Source organism: Pteropus alecto, unplaced genomic scaffold, assembly GCF_000325575.1.
Source record: "Pteropus alecto unplaced genomic scaffold, ASM32557v1 scaffold134, whole genome shotgun sequence".
NCBI classification, from domain to species: Eukaryota; Metazoa; Chordata; class Mammalia; order Chiroptera; family Pteropodidae; genus Pteropus; species Pteropus alecto.
This window is the reverse complement of record NW_006436283.1, coordinates 5,977,445-5,999,757: the sequence shown is the minus strand read 5'-3', so window position 1 is coordinate 5,999,757 and position 22,313 is coordinate 5,977,445.

Sequence of the window (22,313 nt, the reverse complement as noted above, 5' to 3'; positions counted from 1 at the left end):
ACAGCCAACTGATTTTTGACAAGGTTATCTAGAACACTCCACGGGGGAAAATTATCTCTTTTCAGAAGTGCTGCTCGAACAACTGGGTATCCACATGCAAAAGAATGAAGTTGAACTCCTACACCATGCCATACACAAAAAGTAACACAAAATAAATCAATGGCCTAACTATAAGATCTCGATCACAAAACCGTTAGGAAAAAAAGCCCAAGATTAAATCTTCATGACCTTGGATTTAGCAAAGAGTTCTTAGATAGGACGACACAAGGAAAATAGTTGAGTTGAGCTTCGTCAAAATTAAATATCTTCGTGGATCAAAAAACATTATCAAGAGAGAGAAAAGGCAATCTAAAGAATGGGAGAAAATATTTGCCAATCATATATATGACAAGGGTCTAACATCTAGACTATATAAAGAACACTTACGACTCAACAGCAAAAAGACGATCTAATTAAAAAAAAAAAAAAAAGGACAAAGGACTTAAATAAAAATTTCTCCAGGGAAGATAAATGACCAACAAGCCCATAAAAAGATGGTCAACACCAGCCATCGTTAGGGACACGCAAATCGAAACCACGATGAGACACCAGTTCACTAAGACAGCTCTTGTTAAGCAAACGATTACTTAAGTAAAAGCAAATAGAAACGAAGAGCTGGTGAGGATGTGAAGAAACTGGGACCCTGACACGTTGCTGGTGTTTAAAAGAAACGACCGACCCAACAAGGAGTCGCTTGTGCTAAGCCCCGCCAAGACGGTCTGGAATTTTCTGGTGAGCCCTCCTGAGGTAATCCGCCTGGTAAGACCCCCTGCGTTCCCCCTTTGGGAAGTTGACCTTGCCCCAAATAATATACTCTTTTAACTTTGTCCCACCCCTTTTCTGCCTACCAAAGCTTCCATTGTGTACAGCACCTCCGAGTCCCTTTCTATTTACTACGTGCAATGTTGCCTGATTCATGAATCGTTCAATAAAGCCAATTAGAGCTTTAAATTTACTCAGCTGAGTTTCTGTACTTTCACAATGGTAAGACTATAAAATGGTTCAGTAACTGTGGAAAACAGTTTGTCGGCTCCTTAAAACGTGAAGCATAGGGTTACCATATGACTCGGCGGCACTGTTCACAATAGCCACGATATGGAAACAGCCCAAACGTCCAGTAACAAACGAATGGATACACAATTTGTGGTATCTTTATACAGTAGGATATTAGTCAGACATAAATAGGAATGACGTACTGACTGACACATGCTACGACATGAATGAATCTCACAAACATTATGCCGGTGAAAGAGGCCAGACACAAAAGATCACATGCTATACGATTCCATTTATATAAAATATTCAGAATAGGTAGCTTTGTAAAGATGGATTGCAGACTGGTGGTTGCCAGGGGCTAGAGGGAGAGGAAATGGGGAGCAATGGTTTATGGGTGTGGGGTTTCTTTCTGGAGTGATGAAAATGTTTTGAAACTAGACAGAAGTGGTGTACTAAATGCCACCAAATTGTTCACTTTAAAATGGTTAATTTTATGTCATACGAACTTCATGTTAATTAAAAAAAAGATTGAAAACTCACAGTCTTTCTGGTCTGAAGAACTATTGAATATGGGGTAAACAAAGCCCCAGGAAAGTGAATGGTAAATCTTGCAAAGGAGGGAGCCAAAGTGAGGAACCCCAAATTCTGGATATAGACTCTGCCCAAATCTCTGGCTGATCCTTTAACCGTGTATGCTCAGGGCTGACTGCAGTAACCCAGCTGGAGATGAAAGGACCAAACTGAGATTTGAACCACTGCCCCCAAAGAGAGTTTACAGTGTCAATCAATTAAGTTAATTCCCACTAGAACAAAAATAAAATCAATAGTCTTTGAAGAAATATAACAGAATCCAGGTTCTCTGTAACATAACAGTCATAATGCCCAGGATACAATCCAAAATTACTCTACAAATGAAGAAACAGAAAAATGTGATCCATTCTCAAGATAAGAGACAATTAATGAAGACTGGCCCTGAAATGACTAGATGTTGCAATTAGCAGGCATTGATTTTAAAGCGGCTGTTATAACCATACTCAATGAGATAAATGACAATATGTTCATAATGAAAGGAAAGATAGTAAATCTTTAAGAGAGGTAGAAATATATATATATATTAACATATAAAACCACATGGAAACTTTAAAACGGAAACATAAATTATATGAAATTTTAAAATTCATTGCATGGCTATTACAGAATGGATACAATAGAGGAAATAGTGAATTTGAAGATATACCTATAGAAATTATTCAGTCTAAAGAACAGAGAGAAAAAAAGATTGAAAATGTGAACAGAGCCTTAGGGACCTGTATCGCCACACCTAGTATAAGTGTTAGTGAAGTTCCAGGAGGAGAGGAAAGTCAGAATGGGACTAAAAAATACTTGAAGAAATAATAGCCAGTTCTCCAAATTTGATGAAAGACATTGATATACAGATTGAAAAGGATCAATGAACTCCAAACAGGATAAATACAAATAAACCTAGACACATCATAGTCAAAATTCTGAAAACCAAAGATAAAAGGGGCAAAGGATTTCAGGTCCCTTTCTCAGCTACGCTTGTTCTTTGTGACCCAGCAGTGGAATCAAGAAGAGGGCTTGGTGCAGTCCTGGAGATCAATCCATGTGTCCTCTGGGGGTAGCCTCCCCTTTCCCACATTCTACCCTGCACAGGGCGTGGGGTGCTCCAAATTTTCAAACTTTGGAAGGCTTTTCCCAGTCTCATTCTTGCTCAGCTATGGTTTGGAAGTTCTTTTCTCTCTGCTGAACTGAGAGGTCAACGACGGGGTGGGGTCGGGGGGAGAAGCCTTTTACCCCTCGGTTGCCAGGAAGTCAGCAACACATGGGAAAGGGGGCCCAGAACCTGACACCCCCACTGTGTCACATTCAGGCTGATCCCTCCAGCCGGATGTAGGGGTCTCCACTCCTGTGACTCCCTCTTGACCTGCAGCACAACCCTGAGGATTATAGAAATCGGGGCCACTTTTATGGCTGGGACAAGTCTTCTTTGCTCAGGGAGGAAAGTAACACATCTGTCTTTTTCCTCCTCTTTTTTATTTGAGCAGGAGGAGGCAGGAAATGCCGTCACAGATGCTGAGATAGAAACCCTCCCATCCCGTTACCTGGGGGTGGATGACTTGCAAAGGATACTTGGACAAAGTAAGTTCATCCTTTCTTCCGGGGACTCCTTCACGCCTCCCATGAGACAGGGGCCCCAGCAGGAGCACAGAGGGAGCAGTTCCCTCAAGGGCTCGCCCAGGTCCACAATGGCCCAAGAGCGAAGCCGCATGGGCACCACTCTGGCAGGGCTGGGGCTGGTTCTAGCTTCCAGCTATTGGGGCCCTGAACTCCAAAGTCGTCAGCTTGGAATTCGAGGGCCTTGACCATCTGGTCTCTTCCTTGTCATTCCTGGGAGAAGGAGCAAGGACTCAACCCTCTATCTCTCCCATCTTGCATCTGACTCAATGGTCCGACTGTCAGGCCTTTGTGCTCACAGTGCCCTCTGCCTGGAAGTTTCTTCCTAAGCTTGTGTCTGCACATTCCAACTATGCAACCCTCATCCTCCCAGTTTAACCTGTCCCATCTCCTGCACAGTCCTTCCTCACTCCCTCTGGGGACGGCGTCTCTTCTCCTTTTGATGCCTGCTTCCTGTTTCATTTTCCTTAATACATACTCATGTAGTGTAAGCTATATGCCAGAAGCTCTTCCAAGAGCTTTACAAATAATAACTTGTTAAATCCTCGCAACAACGTCAGGAAGCAAGGACCACCATCCCCATTTACAGACAGGGAAACTGAGGCTCAGGGAGGCAAGGCTGCTTGCCCACGGCCACGGAGGCGGTCTGGGTCCAGGGTCCTAGCTCCCATCCATGACCTCAGTTCTCACTGCTCTGAAATGTGCTCGAGGCCCCAACAGTTGGTTGAGTAGAGGAACAGGAATTCCAGAACTCTGCCTGGGGCCCTGCTGGGAAGAGGGAGTAAGGAGGGCGGTGTCCTTCCCATCCCCCTCCTGACCCAGAGAGCTTGAGTGGGAAGAGAGAGCCGGGAACTGAGATGGCTGCCCCAGCCCAGTCCGGCTCCCTCTCCGCTCTGCAAAGGCAGGGGTGGGCAGGGCGGGGGTCACAGATCCGACCTAGCACAGCCGGAGGACTCTGAGCCCACGACAGCGTCGACTCTGCTGCACGCCCCTCCACCGGGACCCTGACTCCCTCAGCTCCCCACCGCCCGCGGGTCCGGCGGGGCTGTCTGCTCTGTGCCTTCCCTGATGGTTAGTGGATCTGCACTGTGTAGGAAATCGCCCTTGAATAAGTGATCGGGTCCCACAGGAGTGCTCCTGTGCTTGTCCCTGGAGAGTGTTCTGTTTTGTTTGTTTGAGAGGATGATTCCTTTTCATGTTCTCCTTCCCATAGCAAAGACAGCACCGCAGACAGAACGTTAAGGAAGTGGGGCCTCTGCATTGTTTTTCCAGAAGGACGACTAAGTGAGACAGCTCAGGCCCCTTGCTTCCTCCCGGTCCTTTCTGCTGGGCCAGGGACAGGGGCTGGGCCAGCGGCAGCGGCAGGGGCTGCCCGCTGAGCAGAGAGAACCGGGATCCAAGAGACCAGTTTTGGGCAACCAGTAGCTTCTCCATACATCCCGCATGAAAGCTGATGAAGGGCCTCCGCCCTCTTAAAATTTATCTTAAGATAGCAACAGCAGCGAATGAGCTCCAGTGCTTCCCAGACTGTACGGTACTAATACATCACCTGGGGAATCCTAAAATACAGGTGCTGATTCATCAGCTCTGGGGAGGGGCCTGAGTTTCTACATTTCTAGCAAAGCCCCAACGATGCTGATGCTGGGGACATGTCCAAGGACTGCTCTCAGCCACTAAAAGCACGGGTGCGGCCAAAAGCTTAACTTAACCTGGTTTACCCTCGAGAAGACACCCCCGTAATAGCAGAACCAGTGGTAAAGCTGTTAATGGTACCCAGTATTTACTGAGCACCTACTATGTGCCAGATGTCCCACGCAAGAGGAAACTGGATAGAGAAGGATTCACATTTTCTAAGTAATATGCATCGCTGCCCCATTTTGCAGACAGGGTCATTGAGGCTGGGGGAGCCCCAGCGTCTGGCTAATGCCCTACGGCTAGCAAGCAGCAGGGCCGAGGTTCTAGCTGCAGTGTGCTCCGGCATCGGACAGTGGCATTTTGTTCATAGGATAAGGAGCTAGAGACAGTGCATACCAGACGGGACCAGACAAGCAGGCACCGGAGATGCGGGCTGGATTCCAGATCCCTCCCCTCCATTCTCCTGCCCGTGATGACCGAGATGATCTGGACGAAACCTGTGAACTTCCCCGAGCAGCTCTGACGCTTGCTCACCATTCCGCCTAGTCTTGTCTCACCCCCGGGGCCTGAACGAGAGAGCTTCTTGCCTTTTCAGGCCAGGGAGAAGCAGTGGGGGCCCAGGGAAGACAGAAGCAGGAAAAGAGGATCCTAGAGGCTGGACTCTCTGCTTTTACAGACCAAGAAACAGAGGCCAGGAGAGGGGAGGGGACTCTCGCCGGGGCGCATGGCCGGCCTCCTAGGCGAGTGACCTCTGCAGTCTCAGGGGCCCTGTGCTTAGTAGGGCCCACCTTCAATTTAATGCCCTGAGGTGACCATCTTGGAGTACTTCATAATGTCTTAACAAGAGGCCAGCACTTGCATGTTGCACTGGGCTCTGTAAATTACGTAGCCGGTACTGCCAGTGGGTCGGAGATGGTGCCAGGACCCTATTTCAGAGCTGTTCCTGTGGTGTAGCCACTGAGCAGCACTGAGCCGGACGGAGCTGTGTCTGACGGGGCAGGCCAGGGCAAGCCCACACCGCTGTGCAGCCCGGAGCCTGAGGGACTGGCACGCAAATGGAAACTTGGGAGAGCAAAGCATGAAGAAGGACCTTCCGAGAGCTGGGAAAGTGACATCCAAGAATGGTGCCTCGGGGGGGCCTAGAACAGCTCTCACGTCCCCTCGTTGTTTGTGACAACAGACTTAATGGGTTGGCCAGGGCTGGGGAGGGGCTGAGGGGACCAGCTGTCTTCAGAGTGTTGTCCTCTCCAAGGAAACCACCACCAAACCCCGAGGGCTGGGCAGAGGCAGGGCGCTCAGCTGTGCTCGCCTGTCCCAGGGTCTCCGTGTAATCGGAGCCCGGTCTCTCACGTGGCTTTTGGGATTGGCCAAAGAAGGGGAGAACAGCCAAGTGCAGTTGGTTTAGAAGCTGTGGCCTGGCCCGGAAGTCCCAGCCCAGAGGGGAGACCTGGGAGAGGAACCAAAGCCAGGCATTCACTCCTCTGGGGCCACTGTCCCCTAGGAGACAGGTGCTGGCATCGGGCAGAGCTGAGGAAGGAATGTGAGCCTGAGTCAAGGGAGAGACTTCACTGAGCCCCGCACATTCTAGGAAGACCACGATGGGGTAGGGGACAGTGTTCTGGAGTCTTCGGCAAACCCAGGGGTCTGAGCTCCAGGAGCCTGGTCCACGGTGGGTCCCAGAGGGCCTCCAGGTTCACGCGAATTTGGAATCACTGTGCCAGGCGACAGCCTTCGTTCTACTGGGGTGGCCTCTGAATCCTGCAGCCCCTTCTCCATCTGCCCTTCCTGGGCCCCACAAAAGTATCTTAAATTTCTTGAACCAACTCTGCTGGCCTGTTTTGTGATCTAGAAGATGGTCAAATCCAAACCCGTGGGGGACGCTGACAGGGTTAAATGCGCTGATACACGCGAGGCCCTCAGAAGGGAGGGTTAACATTATATAAATGGTGGCTATTACCCCATCTCATGGCTTCCAAATGCATTTTATATCCTCGGAGCCAGAACGCATCTTATCACAGATGAAATAGCAGCATTTTCTCTTTTTTAGGGGCACATAAAATAATGACTTGTCTTACAATGGATCTTAGGTTCAATCAAACGGGGGATGATGAAGATTGCATCTTTTCCAGGGATACCTCCTTTCCTGTGAGCTGAGTTCCAGGGTGCTCTTAAGGGCCCTGGTCCGTGTGGAAACAGGCATGGAGACCCCAGATTGCTGGAGAGGATGGGAACCTGGGGTTCTCAGGGAAGGGTCCTCCTGGGGGATGAACACGAAGTCACAACCTCTGCCTGTGACAGGTTGGCCAAGTCCTAGGCAGATGGGTCAGGAGCAGGGTGGGAACTGGGTAGGACAGGGCTCCTGTAGGACGCCCTCTGACTCACGCCGTGATGCCCCACGCGCCGACTCTGTTAGGTCTGGTCTCAAATACTCTATCAGACAATCTCTCAACAACCAGCCCTGTGAGGGTGAGGGAGCTTTGTTTCACCGATGAGGAAACTGAGGCTCAGAAAAGCTAAGAGGTTTGGCTAAGGTATTCAGCCTGAGTGTCAGAGCAAGGCCAGGTTATGGGCAGCCGTGGAACCAGGGCCATGCTGTTTTGATCGGCAGCAGTTTGAAGGGAAGCAAGGAGGCAGAGACAGCCCGTGGGCAGGACCTCGGCCTTCCAGCACGGCCGGCCGATTGAGAACTCAGGCTCCAGGGCCGACTGCCTGGGTACATTCCTAAGTCCACCACTTACTTAGGAGCTTTGAGACTTTGGGTACGTTGATTGACTTCTCTGGGCCTCAGTTTCCCAAACTATATAACGGGGAAAGCATGCTTCCTCGCAGGGTTGGTGAGAGGACCAGACAACCCACGTAGAGCATTTAGACCAACGTCGGGCTCACAGCAAAGACTCCGTCAATGGCAGGTCTTGTTATGATGCCCGGAATTCTGGTGACTCCAAAAGCTAGTTGTCTGGGGATGAGCTACAGGCTCCCCAAACCCTGTTCCTGGGACTTATGTGTCTGGGGCTAAGAGCTGGGGTAGCAGAAGGAAGCCTAAGTGAGTATCTTAAGAGGGGGCAGGGGGCTTCATCCCTAAAGTGGCCACCAGCCGCTGGTGAGAGAACAGGAGAGCAAGCCGATATGGCAGTGGCCATCTGTGCTGCTGCAGGGCCAGCCCAAGTCAGCCACGCCTGCTTTCCTGACTCCCAACCCCACAAAGGGATATCAAGCCCACTACCCTGGGCTTATGGGAAGAAAGGTGATTTGGGGCGCCCCCCTCCAAATCCACACCCCAGTGGCTCTTGAATCCACCCTCCCTCCCCCAGCAACTGCCCTAGCTGCTGCTCCATGGCTGGGCTCTCTGCTCCCAGACCCCCCTGGACCCCCGCCCACACCTCCCAGATCAGCTGATGTGACTACCCCATAGCCCAGACGGAGCCGAGGAAGACAGTTCAGAGAAATCACAGTCCTGCCAGAGGCTGGCTTTTCAGCTAAGGTGAACACCAAAATGCCAACATCTGCGTTGGGCGGAGCCTGCAAAAGGGGCGTTAAGTCTCAAGCTCCCAAGCTCTGTGGCTTGGGACACCTCATTTGGTTCCCTTGGCCCCACGTCCTCCTCTATAAAACAGGGAGCCCTCGGTAATCTGACCCTCGTGGTTCTAAGTTCCCCTTTAATTTTACCTCACCTTAGGGAGGCTCCTAAGGAACTAGGGCCAGAGGTGGGGGGTGGGTAGAGAAACCACAAGCCCCAAATGCATGCGCTCATCACACATGCGGACAGATGGGAGAGTCAGTGTGCTTTTGTGGGCCACTGTCCTCCTGAAGCTGGCAGAGCCCCTCTAGGCTGGTGGATGCCAAAGAGTGTAAGCACCCTGAGTGGGGGCTGCACCTCAGCAAGACACTCCAGGGGTGGCTGAGCACGGTCTGACCTCAGCGGTTAGTGACCACATAGGTGCGACTCTGCTGTCCGTAACTGTTGCTTGGCAACCGAGAGGATAAAAACAAAGGCCCCTTAGAGGTTCCAGACCGTGTAACAGGTCAAGAAAGAGAAATGGGATCCAGGTTGGAGAAGAAGTTAAAGGGTCTGCGTTTGGAGTTAACCTGATCATCTACGCAGAAAATCCGATGAAGTCCACAAAAAAAAGTTATCAGAACTAATCATTGAGTCTCGCCAAGTCGCAGGTACAAGATCAACGTGTCGAAATCAGCCGTATTTCTACATCCTAGAGACAAACAACTGGGAGTTGAAATAAAAAATAATGTTTACAATTACATCAAAAATATGAAATATTTAGGGCTAAATCTGACAAGCAATGTACAAAACCTGCACTCTGAAGCCCACAACGCTTTGCTGAACGAAAGCAAAGAATTCCAGAGTGGGGTTCCAGCCCGAGTTCCCGGGCCGGGAGACCCAGCGGGATCCAGATGCGAACGCTCGCTTTCGTCTATATTATTGATGCAATCCCCATCGGACATCCCAGCGGGATTTTTTGAAACAATCTGATTCTGAAATTCATATGTAAATGTAAACTGATTCTGAAGACAGAGAAGCTGATTCTAAGATCCATATGGAAATGCGCACGTCCTAGAATAGCCCAAACAACTCTGAGAAAGAACAAAGTCAGAGAACGAACAGCACTTGGTTTCAAGACTTATCATAAAGCAACAGTAACCAAGATCGTGTACAAATGGTGGAAAGACAGACGGATAGATAAATGGGGCCAATTAGCATGTCCAGCAACAGAGCCACGCGCAGAAGGACAAGTGATATTCAATGAAGGGACAGAGGTGATTCAGTGGTGCACAGAAAGTTTTCAAAAAATGAAGCTGGAAAAACGGCAGACTCGTTTGAAAAGGAGAGGAAATAAAATAAAGAATAGAAATCTATCTCTCCCAGGTAGGGAAATAAAGGCCCAAGGAAACTTTCGGTGGCGATGGATGGCTATGTCTCAGATCCTGATTTTGGTGACAATTGGTACTTATGTCAAAACAAAGGAAGATGGGACCGCACCATCCTACAAGACCTTAGCTTCGAGGTCACCTCTCCATAAAGCCTCTGCTCAGGTCACCCTTCCGGACCCCTAATCACCTGGATCCTACCTTCTCCTAGCACCTTTCATACGGCCCTGGATTACCGACCACATGCCTGAGGCCCTCCCAGTCAACAGGTTGACAGCAGGGACCTATCTTAGCCTTCTCTGGATCCCAGGCACCATGCTTGGCACACAGTAGGTGCTTAGAAAACGCTTGATGAGCCAATAGAGGTTCATGGCTTTTGTTACCCGTCAACATAGTGGGGTTGTTTTGGAGCTTCTAGCAAAGCTGCTTGAGCCGTGATAACTTCGCTCCGGGCCCTTCTCCACCCAGGAAGAAGGCCTCTGGGCTGGGTTTTCGGTCTTTTAAGGGAAAATGTTGGGAGCAAGAGCCTCTAGTGGTGAAGCGAGCAGTGGGGGACCACCTCTCTCGAGCAACGCCACGCGGGAATTTCACATGTTGTCTTAATCAGGCTTCCCCATAGTCCTCTGCGGTAGAAGCCGCGTCCTCCTGAGCCAACGTGGCTCAGCGCGGCCATACTGCAGCACCCCGACTTCTCCGCAAACCTCTAGGCTAGTCCTTCTCGAAGGGTGGTCTCCCGGAACAGTGAGTGGCAGCAGCATCACCTGGGAACTTGTCAGAAACGCTCATCCCCAGGTCCCACCCCAACTGGCCACATCAGAAGCGCTGGGGGCGGGGCTTGAGGATGTACCCTCTAGCAAGCCCTCCAGGGCATTCGATGCCAGCTCAGGTGTGCGTCCCACTGCTCCAGGCCACCTGTTCATGAGGCAGGTTACACCTGGGCTCCAAGAATGTACCCCCGAGGCCCCAGATGCAAGGGCATCCCTCAATCATCCAGCCTTCCTTCAATACCCAGGTGCCCCAAGGCCCAGCACCAGGATGGGGCCACTGCCTTCCCCTCTCCGTCAGCATCTCAGAGGCATGTCTCTGCTTCAGCTTGGACACCTAGCCTGAGCTCAGACGATCCAGGGCCCCTTGAGTGCTTCCACAGCAGAGGGGCAAGGCAAGTTGGAGTTCAAGGCCTGCTCCCCGCACCCTGGGCCAGACATTCCAAGTTCCTGGACAGACAATAAGTCCTAACATTGCGGACGAGGTGGCGGGCAGCGGGGCGCAGACAATGGGCCTGTGTTTCTCCCCACGCCTTCCTGCGGCAGCTCTCAGCCAGAGCTCTGTAAGGGAGCTGAACAGCAGTTCACCCGACGAGTCCACTTGCCTCTGCCCAAGGTCCAGGCTGAGGCCAGGGCCCTTATCACACCCTCCCTCACAGCCTGGGGCTGAACAATGCTCCTTTTTCCTGGAGGTTTCCAGCACCTTCTAGGTTCTTCATCCACCCAGGCCTTAGGAGAAAGGGGTTAAGTGCTGACAACCTCTCTCCTTCTCTCCAATATTCAGACCGCTGTTTTCCTGGGGTGGGGGAGAGCAGGCAGTGGACAGAGCCATCCAGCCACCCGGAGCCACAGCCAGAAGTGGCTGCTCTCGCCCTGGCTGATTTCTCTTCATTAGTGCAATCACATCAACAATGACAGCAGCGTATTTATTACTGTCCCGACGACAATCGTTTTTCACCCAGTGATGCACAGCCCGATAATGAGCTTGGGGCAGAGCTAATCCAGAACTCCCCAGCAGCTCCAGGCCCTCGATGGCCTGCCTGCCCAGCCCATCCCCTGCCTACACGCACTCTGCCAGGGCCGGGAGATGGGGCTCCAAATGGGAAGGTCAAGGGCCACTTGGCTGTGTGCATGCCGCCCATGGGGAGGAGACTTCAAGGCTGACTGAGCAAGGAGTCGTGAGTGCTGGGCACGGTCAGCGGCACTTCCTCCAACCACATGCTGAGTCCCCGAGTCACAGCAGTGAGACATGTAAGCCGGGCTGGGGAAGGCTGGCTGACCAGCAGAGCCTGGGAGTGTAGGGAGGCTTGGGGGTCTGCTTCTGGAAGCCCAAGAGCCTCAAGAGGAGTCGGGAGATTGAAATCAATGATCTAGAACATTTGATTAGTCCTGCAGGGGCAGGGCGCAGAGCTTGGGACTGCCCGAGCTGCTGCGGGGATGCAAAGCACAGTAAGGCCCTGCTCGGCCAGAGGGTGGTCTCCTGGTAAACTCAGCTCTCCTGGAAGACACCTACGCATTTGTGAGTGTGTACCGTGGACATAGTTATCACAGGCCTCCTACTACGAGAGTCCTCAGGCCCTCATTCAGCGCCCTGCCCCCGGCTCTTCATCAATCACGACTGTAACAGCATGGTTCACGCACTGGATGGCTTGCCGGGTCAAGCACCTCTCCCCGTCCAGGGAGAAGCCGGGAGACAGGCCTCTTAATGGTATGGAGCAGACTGGCTGATGCTAAGACAAACATCAATCACCCCAGCAGCAGGGTCACCTAGGGAGGGACCAACAGCCTTACCCTCATACCCACCACCCTAGAAGCACCGCCACAGATCAGTCATGGTGGATGGTTATGGTGGCCCAGGGTCGATTATGGTTGGAACACAACTGCTTTAGGAGGTAGGTACGTGTACAAAACATTGTAGAAAAATTTAAATACAAATGGTTGAAATGTGTGTGTGTGTGTGTGTGCACGCACATGCGTGTGTGTGAGCATCTTAGAATTGTATAGATGATGTGACCTAAGAGATCATCTCATTGAAGTTTTTTAAAACCAACTTTGACATGTATCTCTGGGGGTCCGGGAAGCCATGAGGCAGACGTATCACATCTTCCAGCAGCATCAATTAGCTTTAAAATATCCTTTGTGTGTTAAAATAGAATTCGGATAGACTATGGGATGGAATGAAATAAAATGTACAAATATCGTAAAGGCAAAGGTCACGCAGACAGTGGGCAGCTTCTGGCTACAGGGTCAGACACCCCACGACATGTGTCCACCTCGTCCATCATGGAAGAGCTTGGCAATGGTGTATTTATGCCCCACATTCTCCCAGTGCGGACACGGGGACCTAAAGAAACTCCATGTGAATTGATCACAGCCTCTGAGGCCCACAGAGCACCATGAGCCTACCTTCCCTCCAACCTGACTCTTCTCCCTGCCACGCCCTTCTTTAAAGGGTTAAGTTCATTAATGGGAACAATAAGTTATGTCAAACGCCTCCATCCTCGTTGATGAAGGGTTATTATCTAAACTCAAGGAGTTTATAATGAAAGAAATCAGTCACGTGCACATAAAAAGATAATTCAGAATCAACAAGGCCAAAGTACTAAATGAGACATCTAGACTGGGCGGCTCTGGGTTCCCCTAGAGAGGAGAGGCCCTCCAGGCTGCACCCTGTGCTCTACCCCTGTGCCCACCCTAGCTGAGGAGAAGCCTGTGGGCAAACGAGACAACTCCCTGACCCCGAGCAGCATGGCGAGCCATTCCTGGAGGTGGATGTCTTGATCAAAAGCAATGGCCTGAGAAGCAGCTGACCCCTATTCATTGTCTTCCTTACATGTCAAGTGACCTTGGCAAATTACTTAATCTTTCTGAACTTCAGTGCTAACAAGGTTAATGATATCAATACTTTCTGGCTAAACTCCTTCATAGGTTGGGGTGAAGAAAAAATGAGATGTCTGTGAAAGCTACCCAGAGAAATTTGAGGTTCTATGAAAGGATCAAGTAAAAACATTGACCTTATGGTCTGCACTGCTGATAGTAGCTTCCTATGTGGGTTCTCTGTGGCATAGTTGCATTTTAAGTTGGAGGCAGAGAATGGCTTAACCAAATAAATAAATCCCTAATAGTGGAAGTTCAGATGCTACTGGAAGGTCTATGAGAGATGAAGAAAGCAGAAGCATTTGGAGACAGGGCACACGTCAAATTGCTGGCCCAAAGTTGGCCCTGCTTCCCAGACACCAAGATGACATTAATGACAATAATGATCACTTATTCAGTGTTTATTATGCACAGAGTGTTGTCCTGAGAGCTTAGCATATCTCATTAAACCCTGTCATAACCCAATGAGATCAGGACTACTGTGATCCCCATTTCACAGATGAAGAAACTGGGGCGCAGATAGGCTGCGTAACTCATCCAAGGATGCCCAAGCCGTAAATGACAAGTCGGATTTGAACCCGGGGAGCTGTGCCTGTTTCAGGCTCCTTAGAGGCCTGTGCTGTCCCACCAGAGCCCTCTGACCGCCCACCCCAGACCGGCTCCCACAGTCCAGAGCAGGAAAGGCGGCATCCGCACCAGAGTCACACTGACTCACTCTACGCGGAGACAGCCCAGGTGTCCAGGTGCCCAGCCCTGGTTCTGATTACTACTCTGCCACCCTCATTGACACATCTGCACCTCTGTGGAGGTGCCCTGCGGGGGAAGGTCCAGGATTCTGACTCCAGCAGGCCCTGGAGAGTCACCTGTGTCCACCCCAGAAGCCGAATTCCCTGAATGGGCTGAGTTATGGCAAATAATATTTCCTCCCCTTAGGGTTATCACATCATCAAAATTTCATCTCCCCTCTGGGTCGCTAATAGCTTTCTATATGGCATCGGACTTTCATCGCTTTACTGCCCAGCTCCACTCAGCTCAGGAGACTTGTGCGGCTCAGACACTGGCAAGCCAGTCATGCATGCCCCAAGTGACCTTAAGGAGACTCCCAAACATTTCGATGTCACCCCGCCCCCAGGAAGGGGATGCAGGGGAAGGAGGAGAGGAGCAGAGGGAGGAGGGGTTCTCGTTCTGACCTCTTGAACTCTGCCAGTGAGGACGCGACCAGAATGGAGGCAAGAGCCAGGAGGAGCAGGAATTCCGGGGCTGTTTCTGAACTCTGCTCCCTTCCTGGGCCAGCCTCAGTCCCCCAACGGCACGACTGTCTGAGCACCTCTCGCTGGGAGGATAACAAGTGAAGGATGTCCTCGAGGCAAAGGGCAGCCTGGGACAGTGGAAAGATGACAGGCGTTGGGGTCAGAGAGCCGGGATTCACATCCTGACCTCTTGACTTCCTGGCTGTGAGGCCTTGGATGGTTAATTGCTCTGAGCCTCAGTTTACCTACACGTTGGAGCTGAGGGAGCACGGAGGCAGGTAATGCTTGGAAAGCACCTAACGTCGTCTGATATGTAGAACTGTGCACCAAACGTGAGTGCCCTTCACCTCTGTAGATCCCTAGGATGGAGCAAAAAGACAAAATCATTCTAAACTAGGGATGCAGCAAAAGACAGTAGGGCAAAAAGAAGAAACACAGAGGAAAATTCCAGAGGGAAAATCTGTAAGGTAAATGCAACGCGACATCCTATCTTAGGACTATTTGGAGAGGTAAACGCAGAGCACGGATATAGTTAAATTAGCTTATTACGTGCCTGTGCTATGTCGGGCTCTGTGCTGAGTGCTCTGCTCCTGCTAGTTCACTGACTTCTCCTGGGATTCAGACAAGGAAATGCGAGTTGACAGTGTAAGCGACTGAACCCAAAGTGGCATAAAATAACACAAAGGCAGAGCCTGAACCCAGGTCGGCCTAGTTCCAAAGTATTGACCACTAGACATGCTACTTCTCAACTGCTTAAAGAGAAAACCTACAAAGCGAGGAGGTAAGAGCCCAGACTGGGGGTAACTCGGGGATGCTTTGGGGGTGGCCCTGTCTCGTATAAAGCAAGTCTCTGAAATGCACTTCTACAGACCACAGTGTCATCCTTGCAGTTATGAAGGAATGTTAGACATCGCCAGTGCACACAGAGATGCTGGTGTCTTTTCTCGCACTCAGAAGCCCTGTACTTTCCCGCTCCCTTGCCATTGGGCGGGACCATGTGATCAGCTCTGGCCAATGGGCTACAAGGGGAAGTGATATGGGCTATAGCATTTAATTGTTGATGCAAGTCTTCCTCTCTCGTGGATGTCAAATGGTATCTCCATGCACAGACGGGCATAACCCCCAAATCTATATCTGTCTTCCCAGTTTCCTCCATATCACACAGGTGGAGTTCAGCTGGTAGGAATTCAGCAAAGATCTGGGAGTCACCTAACCCAGAGGTCAGGCTGCTAGAAGCAGCTTCACCTGTTGGGCCAGAGGCAGGAAGAGCTGGGAACGGGGGCGGGAAAGCCTGAGCAAGGGGCTCCGGATTTCAATGGCAACAGTACTCTGTATTCTCTGTAAGCCTCAGCTGGAATCTCTGGAGGACGGGGCTCTCATCCTTGGGGTGCACGGCTGTACACTGTGGTGAGGGCTCCATGGCACAGCTGTATGTGATGCACAGACGAACCCCTGAGAGTGAGTGGGTGGCCGGAGAGGAAGCTGGAGAAGCGGGCTGAGGCCAGATGGCAAAGGGCTTTATGCCTTAGATAAAAGTTCATGCATTTACTCATTTATTCTTCATTCACTCATTCATATTTGTCGAGCTCCTTCTCTGTGACCGGTACTGCCCTAGCAACTGAGGATACGGCAGTGAATAAAATAAAGCCCCTCATCGGAGAAACCAACAATGAACAAATACACAAGTCAATATATGTCCGATGCAGCTGGGCGTCGTGGAGAAAATAAAGCCAGGTAAAGGGTGGGTGCTTGAAGATGCCGCGTTATGGGGTGCTTAGGTATGGTCAGGGACATTAGGGGAAGGCCTGAAGGAAGTGGGCAGTGGGCTTTGCAGACATCTGGGGAGGGGTGGGCATGGCCACAGAGATGGCAGGGACTTCAAGTATCAGATAGCAAACCAGAGCTAGACTAGGAAGTTCGAGGAACAGAAAGGCCGTGTACGGGAGTGAGTGAAGGTGAGGTTGGAGACGAGGCTCATGTGCGGGCGTGGAGGGGGTACGGATGACGGCACCCCCAAACCTCGGCGCCAACACATCATGAGGACTTAACGTTCATTAAGAGCATTTTATAAGTGATTGGGATCCTCTCACTTAATGTCAAAAAGAAAACTCAACAAGGTAGATGTGCTTCTCGTTGACTATTCCTTCATTTTACAGATGAGAAAACTGAGCCTCAGCTCAAGGTTGCTCAGAGGTGGAGGCAGGATTCGAAGGAACCGGAACCCAGACGGGGGCCATCTGACATGTCGGTGCCCCCAGCATCGGAAGGAGGGGGGCCTTGCAGGGCTCCCAGGCCCAGAGGGAGGCTTTCGAGCCCAGACACCTGGCTGGGAGAGTCCAAGGAGCAGAGATGTACAGACCCTGCCCCCTCCCACCCCCCCGCCAGGCCTCGTCCCTCACCCAGTGCCACTCGCTGGCCCTGCCTTCTCCCCAGCATGTAGACAGAAGGGGTGGGGTGCCAAGGAGCAGCCAGGATGGCTCAGCAGCCTGGCCTGTTTTCCCTTCCACTGCAGGCTGTGGGGCGCTGCCGGCAGTTGCCGCTGGCCCATTTGTTGCTATTGGCATCCCAAGGCCCCAAATTACGATGACTAATTCCCACCACTTTAGGCAGCTTCAGGGCTGTCTGCGGCACTGCGCTCCAGGGGAAGCGAGGGTGGAAATCCCACAGGCAGCACCCTAACACCCAACATCAATTCCAGCTCAGTCTCCTGACTCCCTGAGGGTCCAGGAGTCCAAGGGATGGGGAGGGAGGTTCCAGCCAATCAGAGTTCTCCTTCGACTGCAGCCAAACCCTAGGATATCCAGCCCCAAGAGGCCAATTTTTTCATCAACATAGAGTCCAACTGCCTACCAACTAGCTTGTTTTGTAAGCTAGTGAGTCCTCCATCACCAGGGGTATGCAAGCAGACACCAGAAGGCCACTTGTCCCACATTTATGGGTAGCAGACAGCACTAGATGACTTTTCATGTTTCTTTCAAGTCAAGTGCACTGATTCACATTAGTCCTGAGGATGGAGAATGAGTTCATTGTCCCTTACCATTTAGCTGACAGCCCAACTGTGTCCTGTGGTACAAAGTCAAATGCATACCAATACAGTTTAACACATCATTTTCAAGTCGGCCGTTCGGGCGCTGTTTAAACAGAGAACGGCTGTAAAGGACTTGGCCTCTTTCCCAGCCTCCCTTCCCTGATGGAACAAGGCTCCTGGCCTCACTCTGGCCTTCCAGGAGAGGACATGGATGGGGAGAGGCGGTCGATAAATATTTGCCGAACAAATGCATGAAAGAGAGGGCTTCTGAGGCAGGTGTCAGAAGCACCAAACTGTGTTACTCATCTAACCACAGCCGGAACGTTCCAGACTCCCCGGCTGAAGGCAAGGGCGCACAGAGCCATCTCTCTGGCCCTGGGAGAAGGGGATGTAGGGAACAGAGACACGGCCAGCCCACTCTGGTGTGGGTGTGGGGCTTTTGACACGTACCAGCTGAGCCTCAGGCAAGCATGCCACTCGGCCTTGTGGTAATTAGCAAGAAGCCCTGATCAATAAGTTATTTTTTACTGTCAGTAATTAATAATTACAGCTTAGCCACACCATGTAATTAAACTTTCATCCTGCTCCCTCGAGTGCTGTTTGGCTTTTATTGTGATTAGCTCCCAGCACTAAACTTTTTCCCTTTGGAGTCTTCAGGAGCCTCCAGTGCTGGGCTTCCTAGTCCTCACTCAGGTTCCTCCACTGCCTGGCTCACTCGGCTCACACCCCCCTTTATTCCTCCTCCAGGCACCATCCTCCCGAAAGGACCTTCCGGATCAGCTGGCGGGACTGCTACTGTCCTTCTCCCAGTCTCTTGGCCTCCTCGGGATGTTCACCAGCAGTAACCGAGCTTCGCAGCACATAAAAATCCTTAGAGGTGTCTGTGAAAATGCAGACATCTAGGCTCACCCAGATGTCTCTGATCAGGGTACCCAGGCGTGGAGCCCCGGCCCGCCGGACGACCACGATAGGACAGGGCGACGGAGCCACGGAAGGAAAGAAGGGTCTCCGGGGAGGAGAACGCATTCAAGGCCTTTTTGGTGGGTGGCCAGGAACCACTCCCCAGGGTGCGCTGGCTTATAGTGTAAAAACAATCACCATCATAATTACCCTTTATTAAGCGCTGTCTCCGTGCCAGGCACTTGGCCTCCCCCCATCCCCCACTCGACACCTCGAATCCTCGAATTGACTCTGCTCTTCCTATGACATCGCCCACTTAGTTTGAGAAAGAAGTGGGAACTGTGTGACATCCACTTGAGGGGAAAATGGTTAAATAGTGGCGTTCAGCATAAGACCCCTGGGGACCCCACAAGCCCACCCCAGTTGCCCAGGTACAGTACCTGAAAAAAAAAAACTAAGTCTAGATGGAATCCGGCAGTGGCCAATGCGAGGTCTGTCCCAAGGGAGGACCACTGTCGGTCCCTCATTCTGTGTCATGATTGGAGAATGGGGCTCATGGACTCAAAAGTGACAAACAGTGCTGGTGACTTCAACCGCCCCAAAGGCTAATGACCATGGCCACAAACTTAAGGAGAAACTACTCTCTTAACCGCAAAGCAGATAAGAAAGCACCCCCAGCCCCATGGCCGGACCCTGCCCTGCCCTCCACCCCAACACACAAATGCAACACTGACCCCAAGCTTGGACCAAGCCCAAGTCCCCACAATCCCCTGCACAGTTTGCCGCCTGGGAGACAAATGGAAGGAGAGTACCCCATGGAGGAAGGAAAACACTCTCTCAGACCAGAACACAAATGGAGCAGCAGGGGACCTGGGCAGCCACTCTCAAAAAGGCAGCAAACAGGAGAAGCCGGAGAGGGAGTGAATCAATCAAACAGACCTTCACCGCTTCTGACCGGCAAGCCCCTTCCACAGGAAGCACAGGGACAGAAGGTATCCTGGTCTTAACTTTGGCAGGACGGGTGGGATCTCGACCTCAGGTGGAGGGGACAGGTGTGGAGGTGCGGCGTGGAAAAGACTTAAGGACTCAAAAGGAAAGACCTTCAGGTGACCTGGGGATGCCTTATGGGCCTGGGCCTGGATGGAACAAGCACTTGTGTGCCCCCTGCCCAAGGACATCATGCTGTTGCTGCAAATCAGGCCGTCTGTGCAGTAATTAAGTTAGAAGCATCCGGACCGAGGCTGACACCCCTCTGAGCACTTTCTGTCTCCTGCCTTTGGGCTGGTAACGCCACGGGAATCTCAGAGCAAAGCTGTGAGGTGTCCCAGGGCAGCCTACAGTCTGTTCCCATTCTGGCAGCCCCACAGTTCCCTGGGGGACCCCACAAGCCCACCCCAGCTGCAGATGGTCCTGGTTCCTGTGAGAGGGGGGCTTAGAACCCAATCGGGACTGCCCCCACATCACTCAGCAGCCTCAATCAAGTCACTTAATGCCCCTGGACCTCACTTTCCCATCTGTTAAATGGCTACTTGAATAAGATGACCTCTGAGGTCCCGCCTGCTGGAAGATTTTATGAAGACCATAAATATAATAATAACTTTTATTACTTTACATTTATAGGGCCCGTTAACAAAATTTCCAAGTGCTTTAATGTAAATTACCTTGTAAAATCCTCCCCTCAACCCTGTGGGCGCTGATTATTTTCATCTCTTTCATCTTGGCTCTCTGGCCTGCCTGACTCTGGGCGCACTGGGCGGGGTACCCTCACCGCGCGCAGCCACCCCAGAGGTAGGTGTGGCCCCTTTCGAGGCTGCCGCCTCCGAGGGTGAGCAGCCTTGGGGAGGGGACTCAGGCCCCTTCCCAAGCCTGGAAGAGGGAACACCAAGTCCCTCGAGTACCCGAGCCCAGTCCAGGCTTGTCTCCCTCCGCCCCCAGCAGGCGCCGCTCGGACACCGCTGGCACCACTGTCTGGGTCTGCGAACCCCAAAGGCAAGGAAGCGCCAGTGCAGCCGCCCTCGCCTTCTGGGACCAGGCAGGGGACCGGGGGGATGGGGAACGTTTGGGCATCCGCTCTCTAGAGGGGAACAGTGCGGATCACGCCTCCTCATCCTTAACCTAACACTCCCACCCCCAAGCCCACCAGCCCTTCACCGCGAGGCTGATCCAGGCAGCTACAGGTCAGAGCAGCGTTTGCAGACAATTGAGCGGCCAGTGGAGCTGGAAGCAAAGGCAGGAGCTGTGTGTGTCTGGGGGGCGGGAGGGAAGAGGGCCTGAAACCCTTCCTGTGCACCACCTCCCCGGTGGGTCCGGGACTGCACCCGCGACCTGGGCTCCCTGCTCGAACCGCGGAGCGCCCCCAGCCCCAGCGGCCCGCCAGGCAGCCAGGCGCGGGCTCCGGACGTGGCCAGGCCCGGCGATCGCGCTCCCCGGGCGACCAGCCGGCACCCAGGGCCGGATTCAGGCTCCTTCTCGCCGCTCCCTCCGCCCTGGTTGGCCAGCGCCTGCCCGGCAGGGCCTTGCCTTCTCCGCGGCCACGGAGCGAGGAACCTGGAGCCCGGCCTGAGGAGCTCGGAGGAGCCGGGCGCTGAGCCGGGCAAGGAATGGCGCGCCCCTCCCTCGCCCGCCCGAGGGCGCCCACAGCGGGTGGGGGAGTGGCGACCCCCCCATCTTAGGTTCTTCTCAGCCTCCCCGGGCGACGCCTCTCAGTACGGACCCCCACCTTCCCTCAGAAAGCCACAAGTCTCAGAAAGACTGCCCCATCCCACCCCCAGAGCCCCCAAAACTCGAGGAGGGGGTCCCGAAACTCCCTGGAAAGCGCTCTGCCCGGGCCAAGCCCGGTGTCCAGGAGGCCACCATGAGGCCAGCAGACTCCCGCCTCCCTCCCTCCCCGCCCCTTCCTTTGGTCCCCTCTCCGCCCCCTCCCCTGGCCCCCACCTCAGCCCCACGTGGGGGTGACCCTCCTACCTTGGGCTCTGGCCGGGGGGATCCGGTGCAAGGCCAGCAGAGTCCAGATCATCAGCCTCCACATGGTGACCAGCCCGGGTTGGGGGTGGGGGTTTCCTCCTCACTGCTTTATAATCCTGGTGGGGTCCGACACCCCGGGGCTTCGTCCCAAGAGACTGTCTACGGGGCTCCGGCCCAGGGCGGAATATGCCCGGGAGGGGCAGCTCTGGCGACCCCAATCCTCCCTCGTCCTCTTCGGTCCAAGTCCGATACCGGCGGCGCGCCCGGAAGGCGAGGGGCGAGCCCAGAGAAAGAGAGAAGCCGTGCTCTCGGCCTCGGGGCGCCTTCCTCCTTCAGCACCCCAAGTCCGACTTGTTCTCTCACGCAGGGCGGCCTCTGCGATTCGGCCGGGTCCCGGGCCGGGCTCCGGACTAAGAGGACAACTTCAGGAAACTTCCTCCAGTGGCCACGTTGCCCGCCCCCCGCCCGCACCCCGCCCCCTGGCTGGGTCGTCTGGGCGGACGCAGTCACCGCTGTTCCAGGCGTGGGCGGGAGCCGAGCGCGGCGGCAGACGCGGGTGCGCGGGTTCTTTCAGGGGCGCGGGTTTCGGGGGGCGCGGTTTGCATCGCGGTCCGAATCTCCCTGGAGCCGAAGTTTTCTTCTCGCTAACTTTGCAGGCGGCATCTGACGGGGCCGAGCCACCCCTGTCGGCTCCGCAGTTCTGGCGCCCAATCCGGGGACTCTTCGGTCCCTCCCGAGGGCGCCGGGCCCGGGCGCGCCCCCGGCCCCGCGCCCAGCCGG